Below are 10,352 nucleotides of genomic sequence, written 5' to 3'. Positions count from 1 at the left end.
CTGCATGACAGCACTGCTGTTAAAGGGGCAGGGAGCAGTTGAAAATGTTGACAACACTGTTCCGGAGGTCCCATAAGAGCCAGGCTGCTGGATCAGCCTATCTAGGGCAGCATACTGCTCTCACACTGGCCGACCAGATCCCCAGTGGGAAGCCTTCCGCAAAGCCTGAGCACAACAACGCTCTCTCCATTTGTGGTTCTCAGCAACCTGTATTTGGAGGCAGAAAACAACATTGGTGGCCTTCTCTCCCTTGAGTTTGCCTGAAGTTATTTTAAAGCTTCATTAACCCCTAAATTTTGGGTTCCTTCCAAACTGATGCCAAAGTTTTGTGCTGCGAATCACGCTTTGTGACATCACCGCACACACCCCAAAACTGAGTAATTGGCACAGCAAACCGGGGTTACAGGTTAACATCCAAAAATCAGCAAAACAAATGCAGAACTTTAGCCTCAGCTTGGAGCAGATCCAAAATTTTTGGGTTACACATTAATGAAGCTCTGTTTTAAAGCATCCCATGTTGGTGGCTATCACTGCCTCTTGTGGGAGCAAGTCCGTTTGATTGGTTGTTTGGTTGTTTGGTTGTTTCATTTATATACCCCCCTCCCCTTCAGCTGCAGATCTCAGGGCGCTTCACAGCATAAAAACACAAAATACATTAAAATAATTGTGAGAAAAAATAATTGTGGTAGGAATATATGCTCCTAATGATAAAAAATCAGATTTCTTCCTCGAATTAGGCAATAAGTTAATGGAGTGGATGGACCAAAAAATAATACTGATGGGAGATTTCAACGGGGTGGTTTCACCAAACTTGGACAAGTCAACAAAAAAACAAGACCCGAAGGAAGGTAAACTACCCAGATCTTTTTTTGATTTGATTAACAATTTAGGTCTGATAGATGCTTGGAGATTTAAAAACCCCACGATAAAGCAGTATACCTTTTTTTCAAATCCAAAGCAGAGTTGGGGGAGAATAGATAGTATTTGGGTATCTAAAGAACTAACCCAGAATTTAAGTAAGGCGGAAATTTCTGCCCAAACCATATCTGACCATAATTCAGTCTTTATTGAAATAAAAGGTAAAGACATTAGATCAGGCAGATGGAGAATGAATGAATTTTTATTTAATGACCAGAGGGTAGTAATTAAGGCTAAGGAAACCATTGAGGAATATTTTAAGTGGAATTTGAACGGGGAAACAGCGGTAGAGACAGTGTGGGATGCAGGAAAGGCAGTTATGAGGGGCTTCCTGATCCAGAAAAATTGCCACTTAAGAAAAGAAAGAGAGAAAAATAAAGAGCAGATTTTAACACAGATTATGGAAAATGAAAGAACATTAACTATTAATCCTGATGAAGAGAGTGCAAAGCATAACATAAAGATACTGCAAACTAAATTTTCCATGATAATTAACCAAGAGATTGAATGGAAAATAAAAATGATGAAACAGAGAAATTTTGAATCAGCCAATAAGATAGGGAAATACTTGGCGTGGCAAATAAGAGAGAGGAGGAAACAAAACACGATCTGTAAGATAAAGGATGGAGATAGAATCGTAGAACAACCAAAAGAAATAAAAAAGATATTCCAGAAATACTACAAGGACTTATATAAAAGAGGAAAGGAAACGGACTATGAAATAGATAGCTTTTTCCAAGAACAACATCTACAACAAATTGCAAAGGAAGAAAAAGAGCTATTAGACCAAATGATTACACAAGAAGAGATTAAAAAGGCCATAAAAAAGATGAAACTCGGGAAAGCACCGGGGCCGGACGACCTACCGGCTAAATATTACAAAACATTAAGCGAACAAATATCCCCAATCCTGTGTGAAGTGATGAATAATACTCTAAAAGAGGGGAAAATCCCCAACTCCTGGAAGGAAGCATATATTACATTAATTTCTAAAAAAGATGTAGATGCTCTAGAGGTAAAAAACTACAGACCGATTTCGTTATTAAACAACGATTATAAGCTGTTTGCAGATGTGATGGCAGAAAGATTAAAAAAGGTATTGAATAACAGAATTCACAAAGATCAAATGGGCTTCCTCCCAGGGAGACAACTGAGGGATAACGTAAGAAATGTAATAGACATAATTGAATACCTAGATACTAGAATAGACGTGCAGGCCGCCCTGGTATTCATAGATGCCGAAAAGGCATTTGATAATATTTCATGGGACTTCCTGAAGAAAAGTCTGACAGTGTTGGGGATGGGTGAAAGATTTAGAAAAGGCATAGAAGCTATCTATCATGAACAAAAGGCAAAACTTGTAATAAACAATACAACTTCAGAATTCTTTAATATACATAAAGGTACTAGACAAGGCTGCCCTCTATCTCCCCTACTATTTATAACAGTACTGGAAATATTCATTAAAAGATTGAGGGAAACAACAGAAGTTAAAGGAATCAAGATAGGATTGAATGAATATAAAATCAAAGCCTTTGCCGATGATATTGTACTAACCCTTCAAGACCCAAAGCATAGCGTAAAAGAAGCTCTACAAAAATTTGAAGAATTTGGCACTGTGTCAGGACTCAAGGTTAATAAGAACAAAACTAAGATGTTGGTTAAAAATTTAACTAAGGAAGAAACGGTAGATCTAGAGCAAAGGGTGGGAATAATGATGGCAAAAAAGGTAAAATACCTTGGGGTATGGATTACGGCTAAGAATATTAACCTGTTTAAAGATAATTATGAGACCACCTGGAAAAACATTAAGAAAGATTTGGAAATTTGGGACAGAATGAGACTATCCTTCTTAGGAAGGATAGCAGTTGTAAAAATGAACATTCTACCCAGAATGCTGTTTTTATTTCAAACTATCCCGGTAATCAAAGGTCCAAAGCAATGCCAAGAATGGCAGAGAACCTTGGCGAGATACATCTGGCAGGGAAAAAGACCGCGAATTAAAATGAAAATATTAGTAGATAAAAAGGAAAGAGGGGGCTTTTCCCTACCAGACCTGAGTCTATATTATGAAGCGGCATGTTTATTGTGGTTAAAAGATTGGATAAGATTGGAAAACAGAGAATTACTAGATCTGGAGGGCTTCGACAACAGGTTCGGGTGGCACTCGTACCTGTGGTACGGAAAGTTGAAGGCACACAGGGGCTTCCTAAACCATATTTTTAGGGGTCCAATACTCCAGGTATGGGAGAGGAATAAAAATCTTTTGGAAAGGAAGACTCCTTGGTGGATTTCACCAATAGAGGTGTTGACTGTTAAGAAAACTAATATGGAAGAGAAGAATGCCACTTATGAAGAACTTATAACCAAATCAGAACAAGGTTTGAAACTTAGACCATACGAGCAGATAAAATCTTTTTTCACAAGTTGGCTACAATACCACCAGGTGAATGGTTTGTTAATTGAAGACAAAAAGAATTCAGGATTTGAAGATAAAAAATCTAGGTTTAGTGTGGAGGTAATAGAGGGAAAGAGTAAAACACTGTCTAGGATTTACGACATATTACTGGAGTGGTACACTAAAGACGAGGAGGTGAAGGAGGCAATGACAAAGTGGGCGATAGACGTGGGTTATAACATTGATTTTGAAAGGTGGTTAGAATTATGGAATAATAACACAAAGTTTACGGCGTGTATGGCACTGAGGGAAAATATGTGGAAGATGATATATAGGTGGCATCTTACACCTGTGAAACTAGCTAAAATCTACAGGTTAAAGAACAAAAGATGCTGGAAATGTGGGGAAGCAGAAGGCGATTTTTACCACATGTGGTGGTTATGTAATAAAGTGAAAAAATTTTGGGAACTAATATATAATGAACTTAAAAAAAATTTTAAATATACTTTTCCCAAAAAACCTGAAGCCTTTCTGCTAGGAATGTTGGGTAAAGAGATTAAAAAAGAAGACAAGAATATATTCCTCTATGCCACCACAGCCGCAAGAACTATGCTGGCACAAAACTGGAAAATGGAAACCATACCTAGTATAAGTGATTGGCAGGTTAAAATGGTGGAATACGCCGAACTTGCTAGATTAACGGGTAGAATACGAGACCAAGATGAGCAAAAATTTCATAAAAATTGGAGTAAATACTGGAAATATATTGAAAATAAATAGTAGAAGACACTGGTGGGCCTGGATTAACTCTAACAGAGAATGTCTAATATTTAAGATTAAGAGAAAATACGTGAATGTAGGATTATTTGATACTTACCAATAGGGTGGAGGGAAGTCCAGGACTAAATAAAGTCCAAAGGGTTTTTTTTGTTTTTGTTTTTTTTTTGTTTTGATGATAAGAAATTTTTGTTTTTTGATCCTTTTTTTTTCTTTCCTCTTTTGTAAAAAAGAAAAAATGAACAATAATTTATTTATATGTATGTTTATACGTTCAGTGATATGATGATTTGTACAATGTATATTTATATAGACATGTGTATTATTTAAAGCTCGAATAAAAAAGTATTAAAAAAACAACAACCACAAAATACATTAATAAGAACAAGAACAAAAACCATTGACCCCCACCCCCTCCTACAAACATATTTAAAAGGATGTTAATCAGCCAAAGGCCTGGTGGAAGTAGAACGTCTTAGCCTGGAAACTAACTGTAACCTAACCATGCACCCTGTTGAAGAAGTATTTTCTTCTCCCATCTCCTCCTGGCTTGGTCCAAGCACCTTTCAGTGACTCACAGTGCTGAATCCCCTCTGAGCTCCAAATATATAAAAAAATAAAATTGTCCAGTAGCACCTTAGAGACCCACTAAGTTTGTTCTTGGTATAAGCTTTTGTGTGCATGCACACTTGCCAGCCCTTTGTAAAATGGATGGGACTTGGGGAAAGCTTAAGGAGGGCTGACACACCCACTGATTAAGAAAATAGTTCCCAACAGAGGCATCTTCCAGAGTACATGCCTTAGGGCACAGACGCCTATATCATGCTGCATCTTGTGAGGCTAACTAGACACCTTGCTATGCACTGCATCTGACCTGAAGCTCTTCTGGCAGAGGTGCTGAGAGTCTGAAATTGGAGTGCCAGAAGTCCCCCATCCCTGCCTAGAGGAGAGGTGGGTAACGTTGTGGTCCTCCAGATGTTACACCCATCAACCCTTGCCATTGGCTACATTGGTGAGGTTGATGGAGAGTTGCAGTCCCAACAACATCTGGATCAGGGATAGGAATCCTTTGGCATTCCAGAGCTTGTTGGACTGTGCCACCCATCAGCCCAGCTGGTTTGGTTCCCTGGATGTCCCTGGTGCTTAACTGCTAAGTAGCAGATAGACAGCAGCTCTGAGGTCAGTAGCTGGTTCAAGAACGGATCTTGGGAGCAAGAAGGAAGAGTCTCCCACTCCTCTCAAGAGGTGAAAAACAGCAACATTTCTCTCAGCAGAAGAGGAAGCAGAGCCTGCACAATCCACAAGAAATTCAGCACCGCCGTACTAACTGGAAGACACAATTGCCCTCACCACATCCTCCTGAAACAACAGGTCTTGGAGTGGTGGTGAGGTGTTTTAATGTGATTGAGCTAAGCCTATGAGGACAAGAGAGGGAAAGAAGCACCTAGCTCTCTCTTCTACACATTTCCCCATCTGGAAGCAGCAAGATCCCAGCTCTGGTTTCCCCCAGAGCTTGGAAGTGAATGAATGAACGAATGAATGAATGCATCCCCTCTAAAGCAAGAAAGGCAGAGTGAATTGCGGGAAGGAAACAGGCCTGCCTCATGCTGGGGAGCAGCTGACGCAAGGCAAGGAGGAAGAAGCAGCCTCAGAGGTCAGAAGCATCTATCTAAAGAGTCTTATGTGCAGGGAACAACACATTGCTTCTTGACATTTTACTGCTGAAGGCTAATCCTGCGCATCTTCACTCGGAGGTAAGACTCACTGTTCATTTTAAAGGTATTGGGAACTGCCCTGCAAACTAATGCTAAAGGGTGATCTATAAATCAGTCTGGAATGAAACGGCAGAGGTGTTGGGGGGAACACAGGATTTCTATAATTGCATGCAGAAGGCCCCAGGTTCAACCCCTGGTATCTCCAGTTATTAAAGGATCTTGTAAGGCGAGGCTGAGATGGAGAGGAAGCCCTCTCTGCCTGCCTGAGAAGTGTTGGATCCATTGCCTGGTGGAGTAAATAAAGCAAGGCCAGCTGGATCAATTGGTGTGGATTGGCACCAGGCAGCTCAACAAGCTCATTAATCTCTGGAGAATGGTAGCTCCTGGCAGAACATCTGTTTCCCATTCACAAGGGTTCAGTTCCAGGTAGGGTTAAGAGAGATGCCCTGCTTGAAATCCTGGACAGCTGATAGCTGTCAGTGTAGGAAAATGGTCAGACTCATAAGAGTCTGCTGGATCAGGCCAGCAACCCATCTCATGTGCCATCCTGTTCTCACGGTAGCCAATCAGATGCCTGCGGGAAACCCACAAGCAGCACCTGAGCACAAGAGCCCTCCTCCCTCCTGCATTCAGAAGCGTTGCTGCCTCTGACCATGGAGGCTGAGCAAAGCCATCCTGGGTCTTAACCCTTCAGGTAATAAGCAACAGGGCCTTTTCTACTGCAGCCTAGTTTCCTCCCAGGAAAGATACATGCTCAGTGGTGTCATAGTTGAAACCTCTCCAGTCTCCACTTTCAGACCTGTAGGGAATTATTTGCTCCCCAATAAATAGGATTACTAGAAAAACCATGCAAGCAAGGTGTTCTTGTATAGATGTGTCTTCAGTGCTGGGAAAATACCCTGGGTAACCCGGAACAGACCACAGAATCCGGAAACCAAATAGACAGACGTTTATTTAGGCATTGCAAGGCCAGTGTGACACAACCTCAGCCAGCAAGTAGTGAGGAGTGGCACACCAACTGCAAAAACAGTACAGTACAGGCATTTATACACATACAAGCAAAGGAGCAGGCGTGTCCCTATATGGCAGTACTTCCTAATAATAATAATAATAATAATAATAATAATAATAATAATAATAATAATTTATTTATACCCTGCCCATCTGGCTGGGTTTCCCGAGCCACTATACTACCTTATTGTGGTTTAATCACAAAGCATAGCAACTTTCCTATATTTCATTCCTTCCTTTGTCCTCAACAGTTATAGCCATAGATGCTTTGCACATGTCACTCCGTCCTCGTCTCATGGCTCTCCTGTGCACACAGCCTTCATGTTCCAACCTTCACCTGCTCAGCCCTTCTCTCACGCATTTCGATTTTCCTCCTATAATTCCTGTAACTCCCAATAATGTCTCTCCTGACGTTTCCAGCAACTGGTATTCAGAAGCGTCGCTGCCTCCTAATGTGGAGGTAGAACATGGCCATCAGATTTAGTAGCCACTGAGAGCCTTTTCCTGCATGAATTTAAAGACAAGTTGGTGGGCATCTCATTCCTGGGTTAAATAGACTAAACGCGTAGCCAGGATTTATGTTGCTGGGGAGAAGAGGGAGCAGGATGTCTTCATCCTCTGTTAGGCTCCGCCTAGCAGATCGGAACGAAATGTCTCCAACAACAGTTGCTTTACTACTTTCTTTTGACCCCAAGTGCTCAGAAAAAAATCTGTCAAAATCTTCATTCATTTGAAAACTAGGAAATTAAGTAAAAAACCAACATCAGGGGGTGCCTTTCATGCAGTTTACAAGTATATTTTGCAAAATTACAAAGAAAATGTCTTTTTCATCTTATTTTTCAAAAAAATCTAAACTAAAACAAGTTTTCTTGGATTTGCTGAAAAACTTTTTCTGTGTACTTAAGCTTATTATGATAAAAGGGTTAAAGCTCCAAACCTTTTTCCTGGTCTTTAGCAAATTTTCCTTTTACAATTTACCCCCCCCCCCAATTATTAATTTAATGGGCACAGTCTAACATCACAATATTATTTTACATACTGTATAAAGGAACACGATACGATACGATACGATACGATACGATACGATACAATACAATACAATACAATACAATACAATACAATACAATACGATATCTTTATTGTCATTGTCCCTTGTGGAACAATGAAATTGAAAAACTACATAAAACTGCATAAAAACTACATAAAACTACCACAAAACTACATAAAACTACATAAAAACTACATAAAACATTAAAAAACCCCTAAAAAACTCTAAAACCCCATTTTAAAATACACTATACTACTGCGTTTAGAACCAGAATTGCATTAGCGTAGAAACTGTTTTTCAGATGGCGAGTCCTGGCCTTTATAACCCTATACCTTCTTCCAGAAGGCAGCAGCTGAAAGAGATCATTTCCGGGGTGCGTACTATCATGTGCTATCTCTGCCGCTTTCTTACGGCACCTGGCAGCATAGATTTGATCTATGGTGGGAAGAGTGCACCCAATAATTCTCTCTGCAGTCTTTACAACCCTGGATAGCATTGTTTTTTCCCTGGCCGTGCAGCTCCCAAACCACACGTGCAGACCATAAGTTAGTATGCTCTCCACAGTGCAATGGTAGAATGCCATCAACAGGTCCTTTGAGAGATTGTTTTTCCGGAGGATTCTCAGAAAATATAACCTCTGCTGTGCTCTCTTCACCAGGTCTTTGCTGTTCTCTCCCCAGGTTAGGTCGTCTCTCAACTCCATTCCCGGAAATCGAAACACTGAGACCTGTTCCACGCACTTCCCCTCAATAATAAGTGGCTGAATATTCAATTTACATTTCCTAAAGTCCACAATGATCTCTTTTGTTTTCTTTAAGTTAAGCAGTAAGTTGTTTTTCCTGCACCACTCCCCCAACTGCTCAACTTCCTTCCTATAGGCCGTCTCCCCCTCTCCAGCCGTAATTAAACCAACCACCGTTGTATCACCTGCGAACTTAATGATCTTATTACTGGGGTATTTGGGGGCACAGTCAGATGTATAGAGCGTGTATAAAAGCGGGCTCAACACACACCCCTGCGGCGTCCCCGTATTCGTGATGAGATCCACAGCTTAGCTGAGAGTTTGGCCCATTGAACAGGGCATTATTCTGAGTAGGCCTCTGTAGGATTTGTGCTGTGAGTATTCTGTAGGAATAAGAAACATTGGGGAAAGTTTTTTTTATGGAGGGATTTAGTGGAGAGAGACAGAGGTCATAGAATCATAGAGTCGAAGGGACCATGAGGGTCCTGTAGTCCAACCCATTGAAATGCTACGTGTGGTTCAATTCGAACCAACGACCTTGAGATTAAGAGTCTCATTACCAACTGAGCTATTTGTCAGATGGAGCGCTGCTTTATGTTTCTGGAAGGAGAGGCAGCCAGTGAAGCTGTGGGCAGAACTTCGCTCGGTCTCAGCAGAAGAGCATGAGACTCTCAAGGTCGTGGGTTCGTGCCCCACGTTGGGCAAAAGATTCCTGTATTGCAGGGGTCGGACTAGATGACCCTGGATCCCCTTCCAATTCTATGATTCAAACTGTTCCAAGGAAGGGGCAGGCTGTCTCGGACACGTGTCATTTTGCACGGTGGTGCTAGCGCTGCCCGCTCCGTTCACACGATGCTGTTCGCTGGGCAGAGGTGCCACAAGCGCGCTCCTCTCTCATCTAGAGCCTTTTGCCTCGAGGAGGCGGGCGCAGCTTTGTCCCCCCCCCCATCGGCCCGCCCCCTCCGGTTCTCGCCTCTAGATATTGCTGGCCGCCCGCCCTCGATTCTCCTTTCTGGGATTTGCTGGCTGCTGAGCTGCGGGAGGCGCCGGATCTGCGCTGCTTTGGCTGGTGAGAGGCGGGGACAGGGCAGTGTGGGGGCGCTGGGCTGCTGAAAGCCGGGGGAGGCCGCGGCTCGTTCTCTTCCCCTCTCCTCACTCACTCACTGCCGAGTTGCTGCCTCTTTTGCAAGCGGAGTGCCGGGTTGCGTCAGCGCCTCCCTACCGGGAGCGCGCCGACCAGCCAGGCAGGAGTTCAACAGGTGTAGCTTCCGTTTCCCGCGAAGATTCGGGCGCTATAACTTTTTAGGGCTTCCTCCCGCCGCCTCCTCTGCGCGGGGAGGCGCGCTCTGTCCATGCTCAGACACGCACACACACAAAACCCCGCTTCGTAGAGGCGCCGCGTGACCTCCCCCCTTCCCTGAAAGAAGGTTCCGCATCTGGAGCAAATTGCGCCCTGGTGCCCCGCAGGTGGGAGGGCGGTTTGGGTTAGCTTGAGGCTGCCCCCGTAAATATCTGTCTGCAGGGCAGAGGGGAGTGGGACGGCATCGAGCTCGCTTCGGGAGGTTGCATCATCCATCTTTTCCCTATAGTTTAGGGAGTAAGATCCGGTTGTGAGAAAGATCTGAGCACGCTTCTCTCTCTCATTCCACACCTTTTCCTGCCGACATCCTGCCTGGAGTATTCCCTGAGCTGCTGTTGATGTTGGTTCCTACCCCAAGCAGCAGACATCCTTACTGGCGACCA

At 42.8% G+C, this 10,352-nt stretch overlaps 1 protein-coding gene and 1 pseudogene across 3 annotated transcripts in view; both read left to right on the top strand.

The window, feature by feature from the left end:
• LOC309333392 (tigger transposable element-derived protein 1 pseudogene) overlaps positions 1-10,352 on the top strand; it is a 306,834-nt pseudogene that overhangs the window by 38,305 nt on the left and 258,177 nt on the right. The window lies entirely within an intron of this gene.
• The window catches only part of SLC7A3 (solute carrier family 7 member 3), a 32,798-nt gene continuing 32,001 nt past the window's right edge, over positions 9,556-10,352 (top strand). The window contains exon 1 of one of the 2 annotated variants that reach the window (XM_081846766.1): positions 9,556-9,678. The gene's annotated coding sequence lies outside the window, so the exon portion shown is untranslated. The remainder of the gene's footprint in view (positions 9,679-10,352) is intronic. The other variant, XM_081846767.1, reaches the window with a different exon arrangement.

Source organism: Podarcis erhardii, assembly GCF_964252035.2.
Source record: "Podarcis erhardii genome assembly, chromosome: Z".
In the NCBI taxonomy this organism is placed as follows: Eukaryota; Metazoa; Chordata; class Lepidosauria; order Squamata; family Lacertidae; genus Podarcis; species Podarcis erhardii.
Note: the sequence above shows the minus strand (reverse complement) of the source record. Positions and strands in the feature narration are given on the sequence as shown.